The sequence below is a fragment of the Cornus florida genome, unplaced genomic scaffold, assembly GCF_030987335.1.
Source record: "Cornus florida cultivar Cherokee Brave unplaced genomic scaffold, ASM3098733v1 CherokeeBrave_3.0.0_Hap2_Chr11, whole genome shotgun sequence".
Taxonomy (NCBI): Eukaryota; Viridiplantae; Streptophyta; class Magnoliopsida; order Cornales; family Cornaceae; genus Cornus; species Cornus florida.
In genome coordinates this window covers 19,251,144-19,266,594 of record NW_026775581.1, presented here as the reverse complement: position 1 = coordinate 19,266,594, position 15,451 = coordinate 19,251,144, and positions in this window count along the sequence as shown.

Sequence of the window (15,451 nt, the reverse complement as noted above, 5' to 3'; positions counted from 1 at the left end):
GTGTTTGATGATGGGTCCTATCTTGTGACATTAGTAACATTCCACATTTTTATAAGATCTAGATTTGCCCTTACTACCAGAACTCTTTGTCTCACTTTTGCCTCTTACAAATAGACCATCGGCCTGTTCATTTCCAATATTCCCAGACACTTTTTTCCTCAACTCCTGAGAGTTCAATAAGGATTTAATATCCTCTATACGTACTAATAATGTCTTTCCCATAAAGCAATGTAGTAACAAAATGCTCAGAAGGAGGCAAAGAACACAACAAAATAAGGGCTTAATCCTCATCATCAATTTTAATATCAATATTTTTCAAATCTATAATAATAGAATTAAAATTATCAATATGCTCCTTAAGAGACATATATTCCTTCATACGAAGGGTGTAGAGTCTCTGTTTCAGGTAGAGTCTGTTGGTGAGAGACTTCTTCATATACAGACTCTCCAATTTCAGCCATAACTTTGTCGTCGTGTCTTCATCAATAACTTCACTCAGCACCTCATCAGCTAGATTCAAAAGAATCACACTGCACGCCTTTTCATTGACCTCATCCTTGTCTTCATTAGACATAGTTGTTGGCAACTTGTCCTTTCCGAACAACACCTTCTTTAGACCTTGCTGAGTCAGCAGGCCTACATCTTAATACGCCAAAAACTGAAACTAATCTTGCCATCAAATTTCTCAATCTCATATCTGGTCAACATCTCAAAACACTCCCCAAAAATATTTATCGGTGAATAGTATCATATTTGTGAACAGTACCCGGATAGTATCTGTGAACAATACCGTACGTATAAACAGTACCAGTGAATAATACCGCACACGTGAACAGTATCTGTACACAATACAGGAACCCAAGCTCTGATACCAGTTTGTTATGAAAAAAAGGATCGAATAGGAGTTTATGAGAATAAGAGAAAAATAAATGATAAGAAAATAAAATAGCGCATGCACAAACAAGATAAGGATTTACGTGGTTCGGTTATATCTACATTCACAAGAAGAAGACAGAACAATATTTCACTATAGAAATAAAAATATACAAAGCAAAGTGGCTCACACCCAAAACCCAATTACATCCAAACTCTCTCATTCTCCAACTGATATTACAAACTCACTCAACTAATGATCTTGGATGCCTTTAATCAAATGTGTGCAAGGCTATATATAGCCCAAAAATGATTAGTGTCCAAGTATATTTCAAAGCTTCCTTGTTGCCCAAGAATTTCTAAGCTTCCGAAGGAAGCTAATTTGGAAGCTTCACCATCACACACTTCTGTAGCCAATATGTAAGCTTTGTGCAAGTTGGGTTGTAATAATTTTTAAGCCACATAATTCAGTGGTAATGTTATAATGATTTTAGTAAACTTAAATCCATACATTTATATATATAAATATATAAATCCTTCCATAGACTCATACAAATGCATGCATGTTTGTTTGCAATACTAATAATACAAACAAACAGAATCTAAATATTTCAATTGTCAATTTTTTATTTTTTATTTTTTAATATGCATTTTGATTTTTTTCATTAAGGTGGAATGTTTTGCTACAGAATTTTCGAATTAACCTTTGTCAAAAATCTATTGTGAAGTATAAAACTTTGGGTTGGGACAAAAATAAGGGAATTTGTTTTGTGTTCCATCTCAAATAAATTTTTTGATATATCAGGGAAAAGCAAGTGATGGTTAACTTCTTTTATTGTTTTCAAGTTTATTTAGGGTGTGTTCGGTTGCAAGGAATTAGAGCCGTGAAATTGGAATTTGTGGAATATTTTGGTTCAATTTTCTTAGTTATTTTTCTCAAATTCCACCAATTCCAATTCCAAAACTCCAATTCCATGTAACCGAACACACCCTTAGTTCAATTGAATTCTTGTAAGGATGTTAATTAGTAACACGCACTATTACGACTATTACCAACAAGAAGAAAATAAATGTTGTGACTAAATTTATCAACTATAGTTCATTCATATGGATGATTCTCTTTTCTCTTTAGTGTTTCAACTTTTAAGCCACTTTATGCTACAGTTTGCAAATTAAAATCCAAGCTGTATACCAATGTGCTTGTAGCCATTTGATTGTTTGAAGTATTTGGTTGAGAATTCAAAAACTTAGCTTAATTTTTTGAAGGCCCCGTGATCTTGAAATGACTATTATGTTATACATGGTGTTTGGCATGAACTGTATAAATCGATGAAAATTGGCAAGCATTTTCAGTTCAAGTAATTCTTTCTGACAATAGCTCTCTCTCTGTAACTGATTGTTACCAACAATGTTAAGAATTACCTTTTACTCAACTATTTAAGTCTTCAGGAGTGGTCGTAAAAGTCATGATGAGGATTAAATGATTAAGTCATCTATTGTGGAATATGTGGTGGACTTTGTTTTGATGTGTAATAATTAAAGTGAATTTTTGAGTGTTTTTTAATCAAAAAATTCAGGAGCTGGGGTTTGATTTAGCAAATTCTGCACCTGCGCGAAAAGAGGTAGGAGTGGACTGTCAATGGATGACTATTGTTCAATGCTTCCACGATTACATATCTAACTTAACAATTTATCAAATGAAATAGAATGTGCCACATTTTTTTTCTTTATTCTTTGAAGCCCTTGTTATCATATATATTGTTTAGGCATTTGGAGTTCTCTTATGCTTATTTATTTATATGGGCTTCTTAAAATATAAGGCTTTGTTTTTTTGTTTTTCTTTTTTCTTTTTAATTCTTCTTTCTTTATTCTTTTTTTTCAACTAGAATGGATGCGGCTTTGTCTTAGTGTGTGTATCTCACATTTGCGCAGGGGTTGCCCATTTTCTTCCTCTTTTAGAAAAATAATTTTCTTTTTCAATAGTGTATGTGTTCTTTGTGTTTATACTCAAAACATTTATGCTCAAGATTTTTTTTATTTTTGGTTAGTTTTTCTTACACATGAACATCATTGAGTCTCATCTCAATTTTCTAAGACGAGTGACTTAAGGATTCTTAGCAAATGGTATAATTCTGGCACTAGAATTGGAGGCACTCTGTTTATGAATCGAGGCAATGAGCAATAGTTTTATGCAAAATCGAGAAACCACATTATATATGTAACATTTTGAAGTTCTGTGGCTTCTATTTCTCAATGATTGTATTAGTTAGCAATATCTCGTTGATGCTATGTGTGTTTCCAGGTGAAAGAGGAAATTGAATCAGCACGAGAAACCATTTTGTCTAGCATGGAGTGGTGAGGATTATACAAAGTATTTATTTATATATTTTTTTATGTCTCTTTTTCCCAAGTGAGAAGGTGACCAAGCTATCCTTCTTTCTTCTGCTGTTTATTTTTCCTTTATTTCTTGCGTTTTTTTTTCATTTATTTATTTTTCCTTGTTCTTCGTAATTGTTTATAGGTTAGCCACCCATTTCCCCAGTAGTTGAATTAACTGACACCCTTCTTAATGAGTGATGCATAGCTGACACATCCTTGCATTTGTCATGCTGGAACTCCAGGAATGAGATACATCCGACTGAGTCGAGAATATATTTTACAACTACGCTTCCTAAACAAGGCGTTGGTCCTGTTGGTGAGATTTCTTTTACACATAATTCAAGCTGGATGAAGAATGAGGAATTCAGACTTGGGGCTAGAGTGGTGCCGCATATTTTCAGTGGGACCAGAGTAAGAGAAGCAATATCGAACCATTCGTTCTCAAAGATCGCCGCAGCTCATGTGAGTATTCTAATCTTATTGTTTGCTATTTATTTGTCAAAAGGTGACATCTCCAAACAGACTCTCTCTTATCTTATAATTTGTTTTCACATCTCGTAGCAACTTGTATTCACCTCTTGTTGAAGTCTGTTAGTTCCCTGAACTCTGGAATGATGAGGGAATTGTTAATGTGTTTGAATTGGTTTGAGCTTATGGGATGACACATACTGTTCTCTCATTTTTTCATCAACTCCAATAAATTCAACTGTTATTGCATTTAGTTTAATATTGTGTGTCAGGTGTATGAGTCATGTGTTGGCATATTCCTACTCACAACTTGTGTTGTAATGTGTCGAAGTGTCTTGAGTCGGTTGAGTACATCCGTTGAAGATAGTGCAGACAGAATTGCAAGGAACGGAGTGAAATTTGTATCCTTAATCACATATCTAGGGTACAGGTAAAATGGCCTTGGAGAGAGCTAATTTGACCTGGTTTGTTCTTGGTCTGGCTCATAAAATTGTTTTATAGATGTTTTAGAAAAATGGCTTTTCAAAATTAAAGTTTTAGATATTTTTCAAAATGAAAAAACTAGATTTTGAACTGGAGAACAATAGCCATCGATCAATCAAGCGTCTTCCAATAGTCATAATTGAATGATCAATCAATCGAATTTAAGATTGATAATTTCTTTCAAATCCAGTAAGCCTCAATCAAAGGGTCGACTAATCAAGGAGTGTCCAATAGGCTTCAACCGAAGGCTCGATCGATCGAACCTGACGGACATATATTTTTGGTAATTCTCTCAAATTACAATTTTACAAGGATGCTAAAACATATGGGATTCCTATATTAGCTATATGTTGAAAGATTTAAATATGAAAGTCACATCCTCTCTAATAGCTTAAACTTTTAGAATAGATTGTAGTTAACATGGTATGAGTGTTCAAACCTCACAATAACCCTGATAATTAAAATTGATACACATGTTGGACCAAAAGAAGACCGCACGTGAAAGGGCTGTTGAAGGATTTAAATATTAAAGTCAGCTTAAGTTTTTAGAGTATATGGTAAACACTATAGATATGGGGTTATAGAATGTCTTTAATCATCTAGAGAGAGAAATCCTTGTGAGAGAAGAATTCTCAATTTACTCAATCGAGTGTTTCCACGGGTTCTATCATATATGGTTGAGTCATGAGTGTTCATCAATCTAATCCTATTCAACCTCGAAACTTTTGGCATCAGTTTGTCTCGGGGTAACTACAGTTCTAGAATGAGGGGAGTGATAACCTAATTATAATCTCTTTCTCATATAGTAAATTGTGCCTAAGTGGACAGATTCTGTGGTTTTTTCCCTTTTGGGGTTTCCATGTAAAAATTCGTGTGCATCTGCTCTATTCTGCTTCACTTTCTGTTTGTTGCGTCATTGTGAGTAAGGTTGCTGAAAATTGAAAATTAACTAAAATTTAATTGTTAATCTTCACAGCAAAAACTAACTGAATTTAACAACCCCCTCTCCCCTTCTCGCGTATATGACATCATTCATTTTTTAATTTTAAATTTTTTTTTTTTTTTTTTTTTTTTTGTTTTCCAGCTTTCTGTCTTATACTTTGAACTTGTTAGTGTCAGTTGGCTATTCTTCTTATGTCCTCTTTGATAGTACTGCTTCGGAATATCAAATGTGATACTTATTTGGATGATGCATTAATGAAGTTATGGCTATGGGAAAAAAAATGTGATAGAAATCATTAGTTTCTTTAGTCTGAATTTCTTGAATATATGGATTCTCCTAAAACTCTAAAAGAAGGAAAGTCAGGCAAAGAAGGTAAATTGTTACACATTCTAGGGTGGTGGAATAACTTTTTGATAGTTAAAGAGATTTAAACAAGCTCACTGTAATGAATTGTTATAGTTCCTCTACTAAAGTTCGAACCCCTGACCTCCCTTTGAAAAGTAGGAGCCTTATACAGCTAGGCTACAGGCCTGTTGGTGATGCCTTCAACTTCAGTTGCATATATAGTACTTGTTGGTGCTGCCTGATGAAGATTGTGTGCAGATGTACAGCAAAACGAGCGGGCTTATCTTTTAGATTCATATACAGCAGGTAGTTTATAAATAGCATACACCGCCTCGCTGGTCATAATAGATCACAAAACACACTTTCTTTTTTTAGAGTAAATTGTGTGTTAGTGTTTTTACACAGGGAGTTCCTGATGCAACAGTTGAGTTAAAAATGACACTGTTGCATCAGGAACTCCAGTGTAAAAAAGATGAAAAAGTGAGGTCATGAAACTGTTAAAAGAGGGCATCCGGAGAACCTTCATTTTTCTGAGCATATTCTAATGAAGTATTGTATGATTTTTATTTATATATTCTCGTGGATTATTGTTTTATTATTTTGGGGATGATGATGAAACTTATGGACCAGGTTGGAAGAACTAACAGGCTTTGAATGACACTATTTAGTGTCGAAATTGTTGGAGCACGTAATATTGCTGGATGGACTCGTAGATGCAACAAAGAAAGGAAGAAAAAATCTATTAGTAGAGTTGCTAGTTCTGCTGGGCACTGTAGGTGCTGACTTACCAAACCATGTTCTGCTGCTTTGAGTAGCCAAAAAAAAAAGAGGTGGTTTTCAATATTGTGCGAGAATGGATAGGGTTAGTCTTGGAAGGCCAGTATGTTGCTATTAATATGCTTCCATTGTCCAAATGCAGAAGGGCACTGTAGTACCTAAAATTGATTTTGATATCAAGCTGATGCCCGAAACTTGGTTCATTCTGCATTTGGACAATGGAAGGATTTTGTCTCTTATGACAATATGACTTCTCTCAGGAATGCTTTTCCTGGAACTCACCCCTCAAGCTCACCCCCTTGTGGCTTCAACTTCAGTTACGCATATAGTACTTGTAGATGTTGCCCGATGAAGATCGAGTGCAGATGTGTAGTTTTTGCAGAGTAAATTGCTTCTTGTGGTATAAATTTATTGTCATCCCTGGTTCTGTTCTTTATTCTTTGTTATAGGGTTAGGGTTTTGCCGTGTATAGAGTTGTTTCGGCAACAATTTGGTCACCTACTCCATATTCTCGCCTATATAAGCCTATGTACTCTTGCATATTTTGTATCATTTTCGTGTCCCCTGAAAGCATGGTGAAAATTGCAGCTAAACAGGTTGAAGAAATAGGATGGGGTTTGAAAGTGGGCAAGAAATACTTCGGGTTGTGAAAGAAGTTTGAATATGAGAAGTTGCCAATTCTCTAAACTCAACAGAAGAAACAGGTTTAGGTTTAGCTGTGACATAATAACATGGTGTCACCAAACCAAACTATGGGATGCTTCATAAAGGCATTGTGGATGGAACTTAAAATTAGAGGGCATTTGCGACCCTGGTGATTGAGAGTTCGAATTCTTTTGTGGTCACTTCTAGGAAATTTTTTGAGTGATTGCTCAGTGCGTGTGAGATGAAGAGACTATATGTGCTTGGTGATCAATAATAGGGTGTTTTAAGAAGTTCGACACCACTATTGTTGAAAATCAGACAAAAACACTCATTAGATAATTAGGCTGATTGTGATAGCAGAGCATGAAAGCCTTTTCAAAATGCATATCTTACCACAATAGGGTCATCAAAATTTAGATTTCCCAAAAAGAGGAATGAAGCAATTATCTAGTCCATACATCTAGTATTGATGTTGCTTTTGCTTGCTAGTCAAAAAGGAAAAAGAAACAAAAAGTACCTACACAACATCAATGCATATATTGAATTAGGGCTGCAACTATGACTCAGACAAAAAGTGCTGAAATGAGTTATTTTTATCATTAGCTGATCATTGTTGGGTGTCTTTTAGTTTTGAGAAGCTGACAAACCAACATTTTATTTACTCCCAAACTATCACTTTTAATTGCATAAATAAACATGGTTATTTTTGGAGACTTGTCTCAAATATTAGTCTCTCCTTCGCTTCACAATTAGTGTTTGTTAATAAACATGGTTATTTTTGGAGACTTGTCTCAAATATTAGTCTCTCCTTCGCTTCACAATTAGTGTTTGTTAATAAACATGGTTATTTTTGGAGACTTGTCTCAAATATCACTCCCTCCTTCACTTCACAATAAGTGTTTGTTTTTGAAATTTTAACATTTTAAGATGATGACTTTTAATATTTTTTATTGGCGTTAAATGCTCTCATATTAAACCTTTGAAGTTTCAATTTATTACTCTCATATTAAACCTCAGCCAATTTTGCTCTCACACCCCCTATTTAAAATATGAAAAATGTGAGTTTATTATCATACCCTTGACTTTATTTAACCATGAAAAATATATTACTTGTATGTGTAAACAAAATGTGAAATGACAATATTACCACCTCTACTCTACTGTTGTGAAACTTCACGGTACTCTAAAATGGCTCCCAAGGCCGAGAGAAGAAGACAGCTGCCAAAGGAGCAAGGGCGGAGGGAGGGGTGGGCTGTGGTGGGCTTCAGCCCACCCAAAAAAAAAAAAAAGTTAGTAATATTAGCCTACCCCAAACAAGGCCTAATAGGCTAATACAACTTCAGAATCTGCCTGGTGTGAGAATCTGCGAGACTGCGGCTGCCAAATTGCCAATCCTGGTGTGAAAATCTGGTGTGAGAATCTGGCAGGACCTAAGGAGTACGGCATTTCGTTCAATTTCTTGCCTTGTATTTCATTAATTTCATTCTTGCCTTGTATTTCATATCCTGGACCGAAGGTATTTTAATTTTAATGAATTCTGAGGTGAAAATTTGTGAAATAATGCTATATATATAATATATTTAAAAACTCATAGATAAATGATTACAACAATTTTTTTGAAAAAAAAAAAAATTAGTTCCAAAATTATTGTAATTTTTTAATTCTTAGGATTGAAGAATTGGATTAGAAAAAAGAAAATGCTACTTATGGGACGAGAGGAGTAACTGTTGTGTTATCAATTTAAACTCCTTCTTTCTTTCTTTTTTTTAAAATTTTTTTTTTTTAATTATTGTAATTTTTTAATTCTAAATTTGGATTTGAGAAAGTAAATATGTCATGTTTATCTCCTTGCGGAAAGGAACGCGTTCGTCTATGAATTCGCAAGAATTTCTTAGCGAGACCTACTCTAAAATTCGCCCAAAGTTTTTGTTTTATATGCTATGTTTCTAACATAAGTTCGTTCTTTCATCAATAGTTGATCATTGTTGGTGCCTTGTATAGTTTTGAGAAGCGGGCAAAAATAACATTTCATTTACTATTAGTCCTAAATTATAACTTATAACTTAATAAAAATAAAAAATAAAAAACATGGTTATCTATGGATATTTAGGACACTTACCATTTTATTTCTGAAAGGTGAAGAGGTTCCACAGTACTAAATTGGAACCGAATTGATTCCAACACTTCTTAAAAAATTCGAATTAGAACTAGAATTGTTGAGACTTGGAACCGAACCATGAAAGACCAGAATCGAACCCAACCACGGTTTTATTTTTTTTTTTAATTTATTTTACCTTTTAAAAAAATAAAAATCAATAATTCACCACTAACCGGCCACATGGATTTGGCTTATCTTTGTATGTAGTCTAAAAAATATATTGTTGTGGACATGCGTGTAATTTTATCTTTGTGACATATGTTATATTATTGTTTATTAATATTGTAATATATATATAGTTTATGGTTCGATTTGGTTTGGTTCAGTTCCAATAGACTTAAAACCGAATCTGGAACAATAAATTAACAATTCCTCATTTTAAAATCGGAACCGGAACCACATTGAAGAGGCGACTCGGTATGGTTCTTAATGGTTCCATGGTTCCAATGATTTTTTGTGTACCCCTAATTACAGCCCTTGGTGGTATGTTGACACTTATCATTTGATCTTTTTTAATTAACCCATAAGAAAGAAAGATATAATTAGGTCAAATTTAGACACATATTGGAGTGACATGCTAAAACTAGCAAGATGTTCATAAATTGGTGTTGAAACTCGAAATAATCTTTCGACCACAATTAAAAATTAAATATTTTTACTCGTGTTTACTCCATTATTTTTGGCCCAATGGAAAAGCGACATGTGGTGAGTTCCAATGGAACTTACCACGCTAGATCGCAATTCTAATAAGTTATTACTGGAAGCTATGTAATAATACATAGTAATTGAAATCAAAATCAAAGACAAGTGAGCCAATACAATCCTACCATGTAGGGTTTTTTATTTTAAAAAGGAAAGAGGTGAGTCCTAATTGGACTTGCCATCTTTAAAATAAGGGCCCACATCTTCCGATATGGAATGAAGAGATTACATGAAAATACTATACTATATTCAACCTCATATACTTATCCAAGTCAAAGTTCATCCAACCAATTATTTTTTCACATATGGCGAGTTCTACTGAGCTTACCACAGTGTTGACCACGTTGGATCAATTCTTTTAAGAGTTGGTATTATGGAAGGTTTATGAAAAGATCGTACTTTCAAAGAATCCTAAAAGGAAGGATTTCAATTATGTCAAGGCCAGAGTTGACCAAAAGAACGTGGGGCTGGATTTTTTCCTTATTTTTAGGAGACTTCAACAGCTATTTTCACTAAGTCAACGACGTCGGCTAAAAGAGGGAAGTTGGTTGATAGCAAAATATATTTCTGGATATACATTTATATATGTGTACAAATATATATATATATGTATGTATGTATATTAGAATATTACCCACGATGGAGAGGCTGCTAAAATCAAGGAGTCCATGGCGCCATGAACTCTCAAGAAGGGGAATTACCAAAAATCCAAGGAACTTGGTCTGCAGAAAAAAAAAAAAAAAAAAAAAAAAAAAAAAAAAGAAAGAAAAGAAAAGAAAAGAAAAAGAAAAAGGAAAAGAAAGATGTGGGATGATTTATATTTATGAATATATATATTTATGCATATATATATTTATATCAGATTTAGCCCACAATGAAGAAGTCGCTGAAATTCGGGGGCCACGACAGCATGAAAGTTAAGGCCAAACAGGAAAGTCCAACTGGAAGGAAGTTACCCAAAGATTAAGGGAACATGGGTCTGCAAATAACTTCTATATACATGCATGATGTATATAGAATTATACAGGAAGAAGGATTCTCAGAAGAAAAGAACTAGAGGATGATATATATTCATGCATATATATATATATATATATATATATATATATATATATATATATTCATATCTCAGATATACAGCCCACGATGGAGAAGTTACTGAAATTTTGAGGAGGGCCACGACACCATGATTCAGAAAGGAAAGTCCAGACCAAAATAAGTTACCTAAAGCTTAGGAGACGTGGAATACTTGGCCAAATATGATATATCAGTTGAACGTGGTAGTACCTTTTATAGTAACTACCACTAACTGAGGGAAGTTGTCAAAGATCATGGATAACAGGGATAATAAAATCGTGTCTGAAGGAGGAAGAAATCTACGGTAGAGGGAGAAGACTAAGGAAGACATGGGACACGTGGCAAGATCCGGACCTTTCAGGTGGAAGTTCTCAACTGCTGCTGCAACTGCTACCTTTCCATCTGGGCAGTTCCAAAACGTGAGGGAAGGCTTACAAATGTGTACACAACTGCCAAGACTACTATTTATCAGTTGTAGATGATTGGAGAATATGGTTTTACACTTGGCAACATTGAGAGAAGACTGAAAATCATGCGACACTTGGCAGTCCAAGGAAAGGCCAAGTGTAAGCTACTGAAACTGCCACATTTCCAACTGCTGTAAAGAAACTCTATAAATAGAGCACTTATGCTTAACATACAAACTCTGTTCAAATCACACAGCAATATAGCACTTCAATTACTTTACATTCATGTATCTTTACATTCATGTAATGTACTTTCAATATATTTAATTCAAGTCCCGCACTTATCTTTCTTATTTTCCAGCACCTTACTTTGAAGTCCTACACTTTCAATACCGCTTTCCTTTCCACTAGCCATAGATTAATCTAGAAGTCCTTTTTCAAGACAAAAAGAAACTCCGAAGGTGGTAATTCCAGTCCTTCATACAGTCGCCTAATCCCTGCAATCTCCTACTGGATAATTGTTCGGATACTCACTTTGGAACAACAGCAGTTCCTGGCATGCCCGCAATTCACCCTCCTTTCTGCACTTGGAAAGGACCACAATTTCTAGGAGCCGAACATCTTAGCACGCCTGGCGGGACATCTTAACAGATTGTTCAATGGCCGGTGGAAGAAGATAAGGCAAGTCTGTCCAAGACCCTGCCGAACAAGAATAGATGCAAGCCAGTGAACTTCCAATGGAAAGTTCACAATTTGCACCTAATGAAAATGATATGATGGAAAATTTTGCTCAAACAATGACAAATGGACCCATTATGGACAACATTCGCATGATGGCAATGCAGCAAGATAGGTTTACACAAGACCAAGCAAGAGTCACCCAAGACTCAGCTAGAGTTACGTAAGACCAATCTAAAGCTAGTCAAGATCATGTAAAAGCCACTTTAGCTAACAATCGGAAGCTAGAAGAAATGGTAGACCGAATCTCTCAAAGGTTCGAGTCTATGTTGGAACGGACCCTTAGTAACATAAATCAAGCTTTAGCCTCCCGACCAAACAACTCTGAAGGGTCTCAATAGTCGGCCTTCCAAGCTTGCAGGCCGGCCACATTTGTTGAAGGTAGTTCCTCTCAACAACATGTAGGGTCGTTCCCTCCAACTCAGCAACAGATGCAGTCCCTTCCAATGGCACAGACTTACATTCCAGCTGCACCTGTGATCACTCTAGTGGCACAGATAACTGTTCTACAAGCGGTGCCCATGCCAGCTACTCAGTAAGTTCAGAACCCTCCACCTGTGGTATTTCCACAGCAGACTTGGCATGATCAGCCTGGCCAACCATGGCCATACCACATTCCTCAAGCACAACAAAACGTTCCTCCTATGAACATTCAGCCAACCGCACCTACTCCTCCAAGGCCACCAATTGTCATTCCAATGGCGGTTGGGGGGCAACCTTTTCCAAGGGAGCCACTTATTGACCAAGAAGGAAGGAATCGTGGAAGGAACAACTATGCAGATGCCAACCCGCTGCTAATGGCAGGTGGAGGGCATCAAGTTGCCAATCAAGTTGGCCAAACAACAACCCTCCACAGCTTATGGCACTTGATAAAGGCCAATTTGCAGAATTCCTTCAACAGGAATTTGGCCTAACTCAAAGGGTTAGAAGGCCAATGACGAGTGTAGACTTATGGATTCTGTCGTTATTTTTCTACACTTCGTGCAAAACTAAGAAAAACCTGCAAAAACTAAATTAAAGATGGTATAGAATAAGCAGGGTCGAACCATACAAGATTTAAACGCGTTAATCAAAATTAAAACTAAAATTTAAGGAAGAATAACTTTTAAAACAATTTAATGATTTTTTACTAATGAACTAAAAATAAAATAAATAAATAAGATGAAATAAATTCTGATTAAATAATAAGAAAAGTCTCAAGGAAAGAATCCACCACTACAGCTTACTATAAATAAATTTATTTATTTCTCTGTATGCAAATTTTCCTATTATAAGCAAATCACTCCACCAGTCCAATTACAACTTGGAAAGATGAAGGAAAATAATAGCGTGAAATAATAATTGCTTGAGAACATATTTTACTTAATCTGATATATCTTTAGTAAATAGAAATAGGCATTCTCCGAATTACCATTAATTGGCAAACACGAAAAATCTTCTTTCTAATTTTTTTTATCAAAATAAGAACACAGAATAGAAGAGTAAAATAATGCTCTAAAGAGAAAATTTCATAAAAGAATTAAACTAAATTTACTTATATTTCAGTCATGGTGGCTTCATCACTCCCTTGAGAAGGGATGCTTAAGCTAGCATAATAAGAAAACAAAATAAAGAAATAAAAATAATCTTCATAACAAAAATTATAAGAAATAAATTGAAGACAAAAATTCTCTTTAACTTTTATTATTTTATCTCACTAACAATGTATATAAACCTCCTCTACATATGTCTCTATTTATAGAGTTTAGAATAGAACGATCAAGAGGAGAAAATTATAATTACAGAAGTGAAAATAAAAATAAAATAAAATCTTCCTAAAATCTTACTGCTTCCCAATTTGGTCTGATACTTGACTTAACGTGCTTTCCAATCTATCTTGATATATTTTCCAATTTGGCTTGATCTTTGCTGATTTAATGAAAAAGGCAATTTCTTAAGTTGACTTTAATTGATCGTATAATCCCACATTTCTGCTATTTTTGTTTCTTTTCTTCTTATTCCAAAATCAACCCCTATAAAACATGAAAAGCAGGAATAAGAACATTTATCTAATAAAAAATATTAATTAATCATTTATTTTAAAGTATAAAATAACAAGTTTTGTGCACTTATCAAATTACCCCCAAACAAACTTTTGCTAGTCCTCTAGCAATTAAAGACAAAAAGAGATAAGTTTACAAAATTATTACTTTAACTGACTCCTGACTAAAAATATGCCACTTTCGCAGGCTACTTTCGATTGCATTTACCATATGTAATAAGGCCTTAAACCCCTAGGTTACCCTAGTGGACGAGCTATAGCCTCGTGAGGGTTTCCAGAGATGATACCCACAAATATCCAAAATTGTGCACACTTTGCACTTAGCTCAATTACTTCCATGGAATCGAAAACGATTGCATACACATCATCATCAAGTTAGCTATTATGTCAAGTATAAGAAAAATTAATATTCTCAAGCAATCACAAACCTCTAATTACATGCAATAATACTATGGTCCCCATACAAAATTCAATTCAACATATTTCTAATAACAATCAATCCCTAGTTTCCTTTTGAAGTGAACTAGCATCAAATTATGTGTTTTACCCTTTTGTCCTTATATTTCACATCACAATAGCTTCAACTCATTAATATTCCCTTCCATGTTAGAGTACCCAAGACATGAATTCATGACTTTACTTATGCATGCAAATTTTTCATCTTTCTTTCTTCCATCATCTTTTTTTTTTTTTAAGATGGCAAGCTGTGCAATGTTTTAGTCCCTTAAGCTTTCTAGATGACCCATGTAACGAGTTTTAGGCTAATGACTTCCAACCAGACGGTTTTAGGGCATTAGGTGTAAAGACACCCCAAAGAGCTTATTAACTCAAGTCAACTAGGCTTCGAACCTAAACCAACACTTTCATTTTTTCCTAACCCTTCACTTTTTGACGCGAACACTCACTGCTTACTGAGGCAAAAGGTCCGATCACTTCATGAAAGGTGGTATTAACTAATCACGCATATTTCTCTATCATCATGCCAAGGACATCTACTTTTCAAGATCTACTAACTCGTATCCAATACATGTAATATATCACATAAAGTTAGGCCTATACCCCACAAAAAGATACTGGTGTGAATCTGTGAGAAGTGAAGTACGCTAGAGACTAATTATCATTAACAATAGTCAAATGGACAATGATGTAGACCATATATACTAAAACATGAATTAAAAATTCAAAACTGTCCTAAAATACCAATTCCCAATCATACATGAAGAATAATTCACCCAAATTTGACATGACATGCAATTCAACTTATAATTTCCATTGAAGCAAGATCATTGCCCCACCCCCAAACAAAAGACAACACTATCGCTAGTGTTGGAACCAAAAAATATGGAAATTAAATGAAAGTATAGGTGGAGATATATAGAGAAACATTGGAACATATTACCTCACTTGGTTCGATG